We start from the raw sequence: 15,964 nt of genomic DNA on the forward strand, positions 1-15,964 counted from the left end.
ATGTTGACTCGAACATAATTTTTAAAAAAGTCATTTCTTTGTGTGACACTGAACTCAAATTAAAATTTGGATATGCTAGTTTTACAGATGGTTGGATATTGAATTCATTTTAAATGAGGGTGAAGATCACTTTAAATCCAGCATATTTGTGAAGAAAAGAAATAGCATGTCAAATAAAATTAACTGCATGACTCTTCATAGCCCTATATGTAGAATTTCATTCTGAACTATGAGACAGTTGTGACCCCATCCTACCTCAGTGCTCATGGCAAGAGTAAGACTCCTGTTTGACGTGCTGTGCACTGCATGGAATGGCGGCAACATCAGATTCATTGATGCTTGAGAATCAAAAGAATATGACGATAAGATTTAAAATCAAAATCTCATTGAACACTTCAAGGAATGTATTACAGGAAGAGGGGGAAAACATGTATGACTAAGAGAAGGTGGTGGCGCAGATCACATAGACCTGTGTGCTAAAACTTATCACAAATTTCACATTGAATGGAACAGTTTAAACAGGCTGGAGGAAGCAGACATGCCAGCCCAAACTTTTTGAATTTGAACATTCTGTTCGTAAACATCAGCAAAATTGTGGGAAACATGTTTATTCTTTCTCTTTTATTGCACAGAACCATACGATTAGACTGTTTTGATGAGGAATTTAAAGATTATGTGTCCCATCCGTTTGACTCACCGTTTGGTACCATAGGTTGGTACGATCTTCGTTCGAGAAGAAAAAGGGATGTTCCAGATACAGAAAATCGTCAAACCATTTACTACAAAGTCCGTTTCTGGTTAGTATTAATTAATGCAGTTAACATTTTTAGCTCGACATGATTGCACAATGGAGTCAATAAGAAAATTCCATCTGATATTCCACATAAATTTTAAGTGGATATTAAAGCAGCTCATTTCTTTTTCACGCTGTATGCTGCTTTTAAGAATGGTTGTCTTATTGTCGAAATGTTTAGCTTTGACTCCATGGCTTCTTCCATTAGCTCACATTGAAACACATGTTTCTTCAGCCAAAAATGCACGTTTACCCGGTGTAGCTTGACTAACCTTCCCCTGTGGTCGTTCCCCTGAAATCCCCTGCAGTAGCTCCCCTGAAAAACAACGATACCATTTTGGGTACTGTTCCGGGGGATGACTTAGCAGGGGTACGCAGTAGGGTGCAGGTCTCTGGCACAGAGTCTGTCCCTCTTGCACAGAACGGAAGCGGGGATAGGAAGAGAGTGATAGTCATTGGGGACTGAATAGTTAGAGGGACTGATAGAAGATTTGCCGGGAACGAAAGAGACTCACGATTGGTGTGTTGACTACCAGGTGCCAGGGTCTGTGATGTCACGAATATCCTGGGTGGGAAATTGGCTCGTGCCATTCGGTTGGATTTAAACGAGCTCGGAAGGGGGATGGGAAACTGAGGTGCAGTCCTAGTACACAGGAGGATGAGCATAGGGAGGACATGGTCAGGACCTCACTGTCACAGAAGTGTGCTGGCAGACAGCAAGCTGGATTGAAGTGTGACGACTTTAATGCCGGGAGTATCCGGAATAATGTAGGTGAGCTTGCAGCTTGGATAGGTACCTGGGACTTCGATGTTGTGGCCATTTCGGAGGCATGGATAGAGCAGGGTCAGGAATGGATGTTGCAGGTTCTCGGGTTTAGATCTTTCATTAAGGTCTGGGAAGGTGGTAAAAGAGGGGGAGGTGTGGCTTTGTTGGTCAAGGACAGTATAACGGCGGCTGAAAGAACCTTTGAGGACTCGTCTACTGCGGTTGTATGGGCTGAGGTTGCCAAGGAAGGTTTGTCGACTGAGTCAGTGTGGGTGGAAGTTCGGAACAGCAAGGCAGCAGTCACCTCACTGGGGGTTTTCTGCAGACCCCAAATAGCAGTTGGGAGATCGAAGAACTCATTGGCCGGCAGATTGTTGAAAAGTGCAAACGTAGCAGGGTTGTTGTTATGGGTGACTTCAACTTTCCCAATATAGATTGAAACCTCCTCAGTGCAGATGGTTTGGATGGAGCCGTTTTTGTCAGGTGTGTTCAGGAGGGTTTCCTGACTCAGTATGTGGACAGGCCGACGAGGCGGGAGGCCATTTTGGATTTGGTGCTCGGCGATGAGCCAGGACAGGTGTCAGATCTCGTGGTGGGAGAACACTTTGGCGACAGTGACCGCAAGAGCCTCCCATTTACCATAGCCATGGAAAGGGAAAGGAGCAGTTACCAGGGGAAGATATTTCACTGGGGTCAAGGAAACTATGATGCTATCAGACAGGAGTTGGGAAGTACAGATTGGGAGCAATTGTTCCACAGAAAGGGCGCAGCAGACATGTGGAGGCTGTTCAAGGAGCAGTTGTTGCGAGTGATGTATAAATTTGTTCCTCTGAGACAGGTAAGAAGGGGTAAGATTAAGGAGCCTTGGATGACGGGTACAGAGGTGCTTCTTGTCAAAAAGAAGAGGCAGCGTGCGTAAGGTGGAGGAAGTGAGGGTCTAGCACAGCTTTAGAGTATTACAGGCCTGCTCGGAAGGAGCTCAAAAGATATTGCCTGTGCAATTGTTACCTGTTACAACCTTTGCGTCCACGCTTGCTCATTCAATGGTGTCAAGATGCCAGCAGTGCATGTACCTTCTCCATCCCCTAATGCCGTCAGCTCACACAAGACATAGTCCTTACTTAAAATCTTCTGATCAACCAAAGTTCATTGTAATGGACATTTTAGTTATCTGTCATGAAACGAAAACTGATTCTGACTGGCGTGACCTGCAGTGCAAATGAATATAATCTGTGAAACGAGATTCCTTATGGGCTTGCAGCCGCTACAAATAATTGCTTTTCAAAGATGTTGCATACATACATTTTTTTCTCCTATCACCTGAGATTATTTTTTTGTTTATGCATGTTGTGTGGGTTTCCAGTCAGGCGCACAAACACAGGTTGATGCAGTCACTGTTACAACACGGTATTGAAGGAGAATTTGTGATCTTTGGAGTTTCATTCCAGTGTATGAAGGAGTGCACCATCAAGCCACTTCAGAGCACTACTGGCGACAAATTGTTGCAAGTTTTCAAGTGTTACCGATCGTCACATAAAATATGGCCTTTTTGTTGTTGCACTTTTCATCTTAACTGCACCATATCTAGTATTTAGGCTTGGAAACTATTTCAATTTTTTTGATTTACTTATTCAAAATCATTTATGATTGTTGTCATGATATCTACAATATGTTATTTTGATTGGACATAGAGGATTGGATCTGTCTGAATGGAAATAATGTATGCGCTTATAAAACCCCTTCTGGGCAAGGTAGTTGCTCAGTGGTTAGAGCTGCTCATGCACTGGGGAGCCAATTGAGATTCCAGTCTCGGGTAACTATCTGTGTGGAATTGACACGTCCTCCCCGCGTCTGCGAGGGGCTTCCGCCAGGTGCTGCAGTTTCCTCCCATTGTTCAAAGATGTGCAGGTCCTTATATGTGATTTGTGAAGCGTTTCTTAAATGTTTCAATCCTGCCAGCATCCAGTGCCTTGGACAAAATAACTGGAGATGAATAAAAGATACAGTGCCTTTTGACACCATTTCCTGCTGGATTTTCATCAATCCTGCTTTATATCGGTGACAACTTCCATGACCTTTTTTGATGCTATGTCTGAATTGACAGTCTAGTTCCAAATATTTGTTGTGCAGTATTTCAAGGTCTCTGTTATAGCATACCCACGAATGTCCACTTCAAAAGATACTTCCATATCATAGAATCCCTACGGTGTGGAAACAAGCCCCTTTTGACCCAAGAAGTGGGGTTCCACAGGGCTCTGCCCTTGGGCCTCTACTGTTTGTAATTTTTATTCATGACTTGGACGAGGGAATTGAAGGATGGGTCAGCAAGTTTGCAGACGACACAAAGGTCGGAGGTGTCGTTGACAGTGTAGAGGGCTGTTGTAGGCTGCAGCGGGACATTGACAGGATGCAGAGATGGGCTGAGAGGTGGCAGATGGAGTTCAACCTGGATAAATGCGAGGTGATGCATTTTGGAAGGTCGAATTTGAAAGCTGAGTACTGGATTAAGGATAGGATTCTTGGCAGCGTGGAGGAACAGAGGGATCTTGGTGTGCAGATACATAGATCCCTTAAAATGGCCACCCAAGTGGACAGGGTTGTTAAGAAAGCATATGGTGTTTTGGCTTTCATTAACAGGGGGATTGAGTTTAAGAGTCGTGAGATCTTGTTGCAGCTCTATAAAACTTTGGTTAGACCGCACTTGGAATACTGCGTCCAGTTCTGGACGCCCTATTATAGGAAAGATGTGGATGCTTTGGAGAGGGTTCAGAGGAGGTTTACCAGGATGCTGCCTGGACTGGAGGGCTTATCTTATGAAGAGAGGTTGACTGAGCTCGGTCTCTTTTCATTGGAGAAAAGGAGGAGGAGAGGGGACCTAATTGAGGTATACAAGATAATGAGAGGCATAGATAGAGTTGATAGCCAGAGACTATTTCCCAGGGCAGAAATGGCTAGCACGAGGGGTCATAGTTTTAAGCTGGTTGGTGGAAAGTATAGAGGGGATGTCAGAGGCAGGTTCTTTACGCAGAGAGTTGTGAGAGCATGGAATGCGTTGCCAGCAGCAGTTGTGGAAGCAAGGTCATTGGGGTCATTTAAGAGACTGCTGGACATGCATATGGTCACAGAAATTTGAGGGTGCATACATGAGGATCAATGGTCGGCACAACATTGTGGGCTGAAGGGCCTGTTCTGTGCTGTACTGTTCTATGTTCTATGTTCTAAGTCCACGGCCACCCTCCAAAGAGCGTCTCACACTGACTCATTCCCCGACCCTTTCCTCAGTAACCCTACATTTCCCATGACTAACACACCTAATCTACACATCCCTAAACACAATGGGCAAGTTTGGCATGGCCCATACACTGAGCCTGCACATCTTTGGACTGTGGGAGGCAACCAGAGCACCCAGCAGGAACCCTTGCAGGCATGGGCAGAATGTACAAACTCCGCACAGAAAATCGTCCAACGGTGGGATCAAACCTGGGTCCCTGGCGCTGTGAGTCAGCAGTGCTAACCACTGAGCCACCGTGCTGCCCTTGGAGTTAGACAGAGCTTGCTTGTTCCTGGGTGGCCTCAAACTGCCAACCTCCACTTAGTGGCAAAAGTGCTGACCAACTGCACTCATCTTCACTGGTTTTTGCTTTGTATCATTGAATTCAATCCTTCAAACTCTATGATAAATATTTAAATTGCTGTTGATATGTGAGCGTTGTTTTTAGTACGCAGTATTGGTTTATTATGTTTCATTGGTACATAATGAATATTTTATGTATATGCAAATGGGCAAGTTGGTAACGATGCAGTCCACAGACCTGGAGGATAATAACACTGTCCTTCAATCGCCCACGATGCCCTCTGCAAATTGGTAGAAAACAAAAATTTCTATAAGATTCATCTCTCCTCCCGTCAGTCGATCAAAATTAATTCATGATTTTGTACAGGCCAATAACCGTAAGATTACACGAGCCTAAACAAAACTACTGGCTCATATTAGTTCAGTAAAGTGAAAGGGCAACAATAGAGGTAGTAGGAACTGCAGATGCTGGAGAATCTGAGATAAGAAGGTGTAAAGCTGGATGAACACAGCAGGCCAAGCAGTATCATTCGGCTCTACACCTTGTTATCTCAGATTCTCCAGCGCCAATTTTCTGAAGTAGGGTCTCGTCCCGAAACATCAGCTTTCTTGCTTCTCTAATGCTGCTTGACCTGCTGTGTTCATCCAGCTCTCCACCTTGGGCAACAATAGAGTATGCTTTAAGTCACTAGATGGGTTTGTCTTCCTTAGGGTGGAGTTAGTGGAACCGAAAAAGATGTCTCCCTCACAGCGTTTGTGACAAAAGAATTGCATCGTTCCTTGGCGGCCTTTCAACAGAAGAATATTCAGAGATTTCCCGAGTGGTAAGAATGTAACTTCTTTTACTTCTCTTTATCTCACTTTTTCCAACAATTGGAAAATAGATTTTAGAAATAACATCAAGCTGATGAAGTGTGAAAAGAAGAATAATTCCAAGCAGTGGTGGGAGTTGGTCAGTGAGGTGGGAGGAGTGGATAGGTGGGAGAGAAGGCGGACAGGTCATGGAGGCGGGGATGAGGGGAGGAACTAGTCTTGGGATGAGGCTGGTGGGTGGGGAGATTTTGAGGGTGGCCAAGTCCACATTGAGGCTATTGAGTTGGAAGCTCCCGAGGCAGAATATGAGGTGCTGCTCCTCCAGTTTCTGGGTGGTTTGGTTGTGACACTGGAAGAGGCCCAGGTCATTCCCATGTCATTCAGGGAGTGGGAGGGGGAGTTGAAGTGATGCAATGATTTGGACATGAAAATAGAAGGTGTGGTTAGTAAGTTTCCCAATGATTGAAGGTGTAGTAGCCAGCCAAGAAGGTCACCTCAGAATACAATGGGACATTGACAAGGGCCAATAAACTGAGGAATGGCAGATGGTGTTGAGGTTAGACAAGTGTGAGGTGCTACATTTTGGAAAGGCAAATCAGGGCAGCACGTTTACACTCAAGGTTGTGGGGAGTGTTGCTTAATAAAGAGACACTGGAGTGCAGTTTCGTAGTTGCATCAAAGTACAGCCACCGGTAGAAAGGATATGAAGGAGACATTTGGTGTGCTCGCCTTTATCGGTCAGTGCATTGAGTATAGGAGTTGGGAGATCACTTAGCAGCCATATAGGACGTTGGTTCGGCTGCTTTTGGAATACTGCAATCGATTTTGGTCTCCTTGCGAGAGGAAGGATGTCGGTGCAACATTGAGGGCCGAAGGGCCTGTTCTGCGCTGTGTTGTTGTATGTTGTAAACTTGAAAGGGTTCAGAGAAGATCTACAAGGATGTTACGAGCATCGGAGGTTGGAGGTATACCGTGGGCTTGAAGAGGCAGCTATTTCTTGGAACTTTGGAGTTCAGGGCTGACCATATAGAAGTTTATACAATTACGAGGGACGTGGATAGAGCGAACAGCCAAGATCTTTTCCCCGGGTTGCTGGAATCCAAAACTGGAGGGAATAGGTTAAAAATGAGAGAGGGAAGATTTAAAATGGACCGGATTTTTTTCATAGTGGTGCATGTATGGAGTGAGCTGCCAGAGGAAGTGGTGGAGGCTTGTACGTTTAAAAGGCATGTGGATGGGTATATGAATAGGATGGGTTGAGAGGAATATGGGCCAAATGCTGGCAAATGGGACTAAATTAATTTAGGATATCTGGTCAACATAGACAAATTGGGCCAAAGGATCTGTTTCCCGACTGTACATCTCTCTGATTATAAGTGTCTTTTTTCTGAACCACGTGGCCCATAATTAGAAAAACTTGAATCAGGATTTGGGAATGTGACAATTCTAATTGGATCTGTTTGATGAAATTAACTCTGTAGGTAATGGTGGTTGAATTATGATTTGTCAAATTTGAGTTTATTGCAGCATCTTATAGAATAGAGGAGACACATGTGATCAAAATTGAAAATCAAAACTTGGCAAAATTTTGCATTCGAAATACATGACCAGCCATTGGAGGAGATTCATGACCATTGCATTCAAGTGAGAACAACAAATGGGATTCAGTGACTCAGTGAAATGGGATTCAGTGACTCAGTGAAACGGGATGCAGTGGCTGAGTGAAATGGGATGCAGTGAATGAGTGAACTGGGATGCAGTGACTGAGGGTAATGGGATGCAGTGACTGAGTGAAATTGGATGCAGTGACTGTGTGAACTGGGATGCAGTGACTGAGGGTAATGGGATGCAGTGACTGAGGGTAATTAGATGCAGTGACTGAGTGAAATAGGATGCAGTGACTGCGGGAAATGGGTTGTAGTGACTGCGGGAAATGGGTTGTAGTGACTGCGGGAAATGGGTTGTAGTGACTGAGGGAAATGGGATACAGTGACTGATGGAAATGGGATGCGTTGACTGATGGAAATGGGATGCGTTGACTGATTGAAAGGAGATGCAGTGACTGTGGGAAATGGCATGCTGTGTCTGAGGGTAATGGAATGCAGTGACTGAGGGGAATGGGATGCCGAGACTGATTGAACTGGGTTGCAGTGACTGAGTAAACTGGGATGCTATGACTATGTCTAATGGGATGCAGTGACTGAGGGAAATGGGATCCAGTGACTGTGGGAAATGGGTTGCAGTGTCTGAGTGAAATGGGATGCAGTGACTGAGTGAAATGGGCGGCAGTGAATGTGTGAACTGGGATGCAGTGACTCATGGAGATGGGATGCTGTGACTGAGTGAAATGGGATGCTGTGACTGAGGGTAATGGGAGGCAGTGACTGAGGGAAAGGTGATTCCGTGTATTTGGGAAATGGGATGCGGTGACTGTGGCGAATGGGATGCAGTGACTGTGGGAGATGGAATGCAGTGACTGAGTGAAATGGGATGCTGTGACTGAGGTTAATGGGATGCTGTGACTGAGGTTAATGGGATGCAGTGACTGAGGGAAAGGAGATGCAGTGACTGTGGGAAATGGCATGCTGTGACTGAGAGAAATGGGATGCTGTGACTGACGGTTTTGGGATGCGGTGACTCTTAAATGGGCTGCAGTGACTGTGTCAAATGGGTTGCAGTGACTGAGTGAAATGGGATGCAGTGACTGATGGAAATGGGATGCAGTGACTGATGGGAATGGGATGCAGTGTCTGAGGGAAATGGGATGCTGTGACTGAGGTTAATGGGATGCTGTGACTGAGGTTAATGGGATGCAGTGACTGAGGGAAAGGAGATGCAGTGACTGTGGGAAATGGCATGCTGCGACTGAGAGAAATGGGATGCAGTGACTGAGGGTAATGGGATGTAGTGACTGATGGTAATGGGATGCAGTGACTTGGAAATGGGATGCAGTGATTGATGGAAATGGGACGCAGTGACGAAGTGAAATGGGACGCAGTGACTGATGGAAAGGAGATGCAGTGACTCTGTGAAATGGGATGCAGTGACTGAGTGAAATGGGATGCAGTGACTGAGTGAAATGGGATTGCCGTGACTGTGGAAAGGAGATGCAGTGACTGAGGGAAATGGGTTGCAGTGACTGAGGGAAATGGGTTGCAGTGACTGAGGGAAATGGGTTGCAGTGACTGAGGGAACTGGGATGCAGTGACTGATGGAAATGGGATGCAGTGACTGAGGGAAATGGGATGCAGTGACTGACGGAAATGGAATGCAGTGTCTGTTGGAAATGGGATCCTGCGACTGAAGGTAATTGGATGCAGTGACTGAGGGTAATGGGATTCAGTGACTGTGGGGAATGGGATGCAGTGACTGAGGGAAATGGGTTGCAGTGACTGAGGGAAATGGGATGCAGTGACTGAGGGAAATGAGATGCCGAGACTGAGTGAACTGGGATACAGTGACTGATGGAAATGGTATGCAGTGACTGATGGAAATGGGATGCAGTGACTGACGGAAATGGAATGCAGTGTCTGTTGGAAATGGGATCCTGCGACTGAAGGTAATGGGATGCAGTGACTGAGGGTAATGGGATTCAGTGACTGTGGGGAATGGGATGCAGTGACTGAGGGAAATGGGATTCAGTGACTGAGATAAATGGGATGCAGTGACTGATGGAAATGGGATGCAGTGACTGAGTGAAATGGGATGCAGTGACTGAGTGAAATGGGATTGCCGTGACTGTGGAAAGGAGATGCAGTGACTGAGGGAAATGGGATGCAGTGACTGAGGGAAATGGGTTGCAGTGACTGAGGGAAATGGGATGCAGTGACTGAGGGAAATGAGATGCCGAGACTGAGTGAACTGGGATGCAGTGACTGATGGAAATGGTATGCAGTGACTGAGGGAAATGGGATGCAGTGACTGACGGAAATGGAATGCAGAGTCTGTTGGAAATGGAATCCTGCGACTGAAGGTAATGGGATGCAGTGACTGAGGGTAATGGGATTCAGTGACTGTGGGGAATGGGATGCAGTGACTGAGGGAAATGGGTTGCAGTGACTGAGGGAAATGGGATGCAGTGACTGAGGGAAATGAGATGCCGAGACTGAGTGAACTGGGATGCAGTGACTGATGGAAATGGTATGCAGTGACTGATGGAAATGGGATGCAGTGACTGACGGAAATGGAATGCAGTGTCTGTTGGAAATGGGATCCTGCGACTGAAGGTAATGGGATGCAGTGACTGAGGGTAATGGGATTCAGTGACTGTGGGGAATGGGATGCAGTGACTGAGGGAAATGGGATTCAGTGACTGAGATAAATGGGATGCAGTGACTGATGGAAATGGGATGCAGTGAATGAGGGAAATGGGATTCAGTGACTGAGATGAATGGGACGCAGTGACTGATGGAAATGGGATGCAGTGACTGAGGGTAATGGGTTGCAGTCACTGAGTGAAATGGGATGCTGTGACACTGTGGAATGGGATGCAGTGACTCAGTGGAATTTGACGCATTGACTGAGGGAAAGGAGATGCAGTGAATGTGGGAAATGGGATGCTCTGACTGAGGGTAATGTGATGCAGTGACTGAGGGTAACGCGATGCAGTGACTGTGATTAATGGGATGCAGTGAATGAGGGAGAGGAGATGCAGTGAATGTGGGAAATTGGATGCAATGACTGAGGGAAATGGGATGCAGTGACTGATGGAAATCAGATGCAGTGTCTGAGGGAAATGGGATGCAGTGTCTGAGTGAAATGGGATGCTGTGACTGAGCGTACTGGGATGCAGTGACTGAGGGTAATGGGATGGAGTGACTGATGGTAATGGGATGTAGTGACTGATGGTAATGGGATGCAGTGACTGAGGTGAAATGGGATGCAGAGACTGAGTGAAATGGCATGTGGTGATTGAGGAACGGCGATGCAGTGACTGTGGGAAATGGGATGCAGTGACTGATGGAAATGGGATGCAGTGACTGAGGACAATGGGATGCAGTGACTGAGTGAACTGTGATTCAGTCACTGAGTGAACTGTGATTCAGTCACTGTGATGCAGTGGCTGAGTGGAATGGGATGCAGTGACTGAGTGAAATGAGATGCAGTGACTGAGGGACATGGGATGCAGTGACTGAGGGACATGGGATGCAGTGACTGAGGGACATGCGATGCAGTGACAGAGGGACTGGGAAGGAGTGACTGAGTTAATAGGGAATCAGTGCCCGAGCGGGCTTGGGTTGCAGTGACTGAGGGAAGTGGGATACAGTGCCTGACCGAAAAGCGACGCACTGACTGAGTGAAATGGGATGCAGTGACTGAGGGACATCGGATCTTGTGACACACGGACATGGGATGCAGTGACTGAGGGAAATGGGATGCAGTGACTTACGGAAATGGGATGAAGTGACTGAGTGAGATGGGATGCAGTGTCTGAGTGAAATGGGATGCAGTGTCTGAGTGAAATGGGATGCAGTTAATGAGTGAAATGAGATGCAGTGACTGATGGAAATTGGATGCACTGACAGAGTGACATGCGCTGCAGTGCCAGATAGAAATGTGATGCAGTTACTGTGGGACATGGGATGCAGTGACTGAGGTACTGGGAAGGAGTGACTGAGTTAATAGGGATGCAGTGCCCGAGGGGGCTTGGGGTGCAGTGACTGAGTGAAATGGGATGCAGTGACTGATGGAAATGGGATGCAGTGACTGAGTGAAAAGAGATACATTGACTGAGTGAAATGGTATGAAGTGACTGAGGGAAATGGTATGAAGTGACTGAGGGCAATGGGATGCAGTGACTGACGGAAATGGGATGCAGTGTCTGTGTGAAATGGGATCCTGCGACTGAGGTTCATGGGATGCAGTGACTGAGTGAAATGGGATGCAGTGACTGAGTGAAGTGGGATGCAGTGACTGGGTGAAGTGGGATGCAGTGACTGGGTGAAGTGGGATGCAGTGACTGAGGGTAATAGGATGCAGTGACTGAGGACAATGGGATGCAGTGACTGGGAAATGGGATGCAGTGATTGATGGAAATGGGACGCAGTGACTTAGTGAAATGGGACGCAGTGACTGATGGAAAGGAGATGCAGTGACTCTGTGAAATGGGATGCAGTGACTGAGTGAAATGGGATGCAGTGACTGAGTGAAATGGGATTGCCGTGACTGTGGAAAGGAGATGCAGTGACTGAGAAAATGGGATGCAGTGACTGAGGGAAATGGGATGCAGTGACTGAGGGAAATGAGATGCCGAGACTGAGTGAACTGGGATGCAGTGACTGATGGAAATGGTATGCAGTGACTGAGGGAAATGGAATGCAGTGACTGACGGAAATGGGATGCTGTGTCTGTTGGAAATGGGATCCTGCGACTGAAGGAAATGGGATGCAGTGACTGAGTGAAATGGGATGCAGTGACTGAGGGCAATGGGATGCAGTCACTGAGTGAAATTGGATTGCCGTGACTGTGGAAAGGAGATGCAGTGAATGAGGACAATGGGATGCAGTGAATGAGGACAATGGGATGCAGTGAATGAGGACAATGGGATGCAGTGACTGAGGACAATGGGATGCAGTGACTGAGGACAATGGGATGCAGTGACTGAGGGCAATGGGATGCAGTGACTGAGTGAAATTGGATTGCCGTGACTGTGGAAAGGAGATGCAGTGACTGAGGAAATGGGACGCAGTGACAGATGGAAATGGGATGCCCTGACTGAGTGTAAAGTGAAGCATTGAGTGAAATGGGATGCAGTGGCTGTGTGAAATGCGATGCAGTGGCTGTGTGAAATGGGATGCAGTGGCTGTGTGAACTGGGATGCAGTGGCCGTGTGAACTGGGATGCAGTGACTGTGTGAATAGGGATGCAGTGACTGAGAGAAAGGAGATGCAGTGTCTGTTTGAAATGGGATGCAGCGACTCAAGTGAATGGGATGCCGTGTCTGTGGGGAATGGGATGCAGTGACTGTGGGGAATGGGATGCAGTGACAGTGCGGAATGGGATGCAGTGACTGCGATAAATGGGATGCAGTGACTGATGGAAATGGGATGCAGTGAATGAGGGAAATGGGATTCAGTGACTGTGGGGAATGGGATGCAGTGACTGATGGAAATGGGATTCAGTGACTGAGATAAATGGGATGCAGTGACTGATGGAAATGGGATGCAGTGAATGAGGGAAATGGGATTCAGTGACTGAGATGAATGGGACGCAGTGACTGATGGAAATGGGATGCAGTGACTGAGGGTAATGGGTTGCAGTCACTGAGTGAAATGTGATGCTGTGACACTGTGGAATGGGATGCAGTGACTCACTGGAATGTGACGCATTGACTGAGGGAAAGGAGATGCAGTGAATGTGGGAAATGGGATGCAGTGACTGAGGGAAATGGGATGCAGTGACCGAGTGAAATGAGATGCAGTGACTGAGCGAAATGGGATGCAGTATTTTTGGGAAGTAGGATGCAATCACTGATTGAAATGAGATGCAGAGACTGTGGGAAAGGAGACGCTGTGTCTATGGGAAATGGGATACAGTGAGTGTTGGAAATTGAATGCAGTGTCTGTGAGATATGGGAACCAGTGACTGATGGAAATGGGATGCTGTGACTGTGTTGAAGGAGCTGCAGTGATGGAGTCAATTGGGATGCAGTGACTGAGTGAAATGTGATGCAGTGACTGAGTGAAATGGGATGCAGTGACTGCGTGAAATGGGATGCAGTGACTGCGTGAAATGGGATGGAATGACTGCGTGAAATGGGATGGAATGACTGCGTGAAATGGGATGCAATGACTGCGTGAAATGGGACGCAGTGACTGAGTGAAATGTGATTCCGTCACTGAGTGAAATATGTTGCACTCACTGAGTGTACTGTGATTCAGTAACTGAGTGTACTGTGATGCAGTGACTGAGTGAAATGGGATGCAGTGGCTGAGTGAAATGAGATGCAGTGACTGCGTGAAATGAGATGCAGTGACTGAGTGAAATGGGATGCAGTGACTGAGTGAAATGGGATGCAGTGACTGAGGGACATGGGATGCAGTGACTGAGGGACATGGGATGCAGTGACTGAGGGACATGGGATGCAGTGACTGAGGGACATGGGATGCAGTGACGGAGGGACGTGGGATGCAGTGACTGAGGGACATTGGATGCCGTGACTGAGGGAAATGGGATGCAGTGACAGAGTGACATGAGCTGCAGTGACAGAGGGACTGGGAAGGAGTTTCTGAGTTAATAGGGAATCAGTGCCCGAGCGGGCTTGGGGTGCAGTGACTGAGGGAAATGGGATACAGTGACTGAGTGAAATGGGATGCAGTGACTGGGTGAAATGGGATGCAGTGACTGAGGGACATGGGATGCAGTGACTTAGGGACATGGGATGCAGTGACACACGGACATGGGATGCAGTGACCTGAGGGAATTGGGATGCAGTGACTGAGGGAAATGGGATGCAGTGATTGCGTGAAATGGGTTGCAGTGACTGAGTGAAATGCGGTGCAGTCACTGAGTGCAATGGGATGCATCACTGAGTGCAATGGGATGCAGGGACTAGGTGAAATGGGATGCAGTGACTGATGGAAATTGGATGCAAAGACTGAGGGAAATGGGATGCAGTCACTGAGGGAAATGGGATGCAGTGAGTGTGGTGAAGGAGATGCAGTGATTGAGTAAATGGGATGCAGTGACTGAGTGAAATGTGATGCAGTGACTGAGTGAAATGTGATGCAGTGACTGAGTGAAATGTGATGCAGTGGCTGCGTGAAATGGGATGCAGTGACTGAGTGAAATGTGATGCAGTGACTGTTTGAAATGCGATGCAGTGACTGCGTGAAATGGGATCCAATGACTGCATGAAATGGGACGCAGTGACTGAGTGAAATGTGATTCCGTCACTGAGTGAAATATGTTGCACTCACTGAGTGTACTGTGATTCAGTAACTGAGTGTACTGTGATGCAGTCACTGAGTGAAATGGGATGCTGTGGCTGAGTGAAATGAGATGCAGTGACTGAGTGAAATGGGATGCAGTGACTGAGTGAAATGGGATGTAGTGACTGAGGGACATGGGATGCAGTGACTGAGGGACATGGGATGCAGTGACGGAGGGACGTGGGATGCAGTGACTGAGGGACATTGGATGCCGTGACTGAGGGAAATGGGATGCAATGACAGAGTGACATGAACTGCAGGTACAGAGGGACTGGGAAGGAGTTTCTGAGTTAATAGGGAATCAGTGCCCGAGCGGGCTTGGGGTGCAGTGACTGAGGGAAATGGGATACAGTGCCTGACCGAAAAGGGACGCACTGGCTGGGTGAAATGGGATGCAGTGACTGAGGGACATGGGATGCAGTGACTTAGGGACATGGGATGCAGTGACACACGGACATGGGATGCAGTGACCTGAGGGAATTGGGATGCTGTGACTGAGGGAAATGAGATGCAGTGATTGCATGAAATGGGTTGCAGTGACTGAGTGAAATGCGATGCAGTCACTGAGTGCAATGGGATGCATCACTGAGTGCAATGGGATGCAGGGACTAGGTGAAATGGGATGCAGTGACTGATGGAAATTGGATGCAAAGACTGAGGAAAATGGGATGCAGTCACTGAGGGAAATGGGATGCAGTGAGTGTGGGAAATTGAATGCATCGTCTGTGAGATACGGGAAACAGTGACTGATGGAAATGTGATGCAGTGACTGTGGTGAAGGAGATGCAGTGATTGAGTAAATGGGATGCAGTGACTGAGTGAAATGTGATGCAGTGACTGAGTGAAATGTGATGCAGTGACTGCTTGAAATTGGATGCATCACTGAGTGCAATGGGATGCAGTGACCGATGGAAATTGGATGCAGTGACAGAGTGACATGAGCTGCAGTGTCTGATGGAAATGTGATGCAGTGACTGAGGGAAATGGGATGCAGTGACTGAGGGAAATGGGATGCAGTGACTGAGGGAAATTGAATTCATCGTCTGTGAGATGCGGGAAACAGTGACTGATGGAAATGTGATGCAGTG

At 47.2% G+C, this 15,964-nt stretch overlaps 1 long non-coding RNA gene across 1 annotated transcript in view; it reads left to right on the top strand.

Annotated features, from left to right (window-relative positions):
• Positions 1-354: 354 nt before the first annotated feature.
• The window catches only part of LOC132210445 (uncharacterized), a 261,894-nt gene continuing 246,284 nt past the window's right edge, over positions 355-15,964 (top strand). Inside the window, exons 1-2 of the long non-coding RNA XR_009446583.1 lie at positions 355-797; positions 5,845-5,957. This is a non-coding gene — a long non-coding RNA (uncharacterized LOC132210445). The remainder of the gene's footprint in view (positions 798-5,844; positions 5,958-15,964) is intronic.

This window comes from Stegostoma tigrinum, chromosome 12 (genome assembly GCF_030684315.1).
Source record: "Stegostoma tigrinum isolate sSteTig4 chromosome 12, sSteTig4.hap1, whole genome shotgun sequence".
Lineage (NCBI taxonomy): Eukaryota > Metazoa > Chordata > Chondrichthyes > Orectolobiformes > Stegostomatidae > Stegostoma > Stegostoma tigrinum.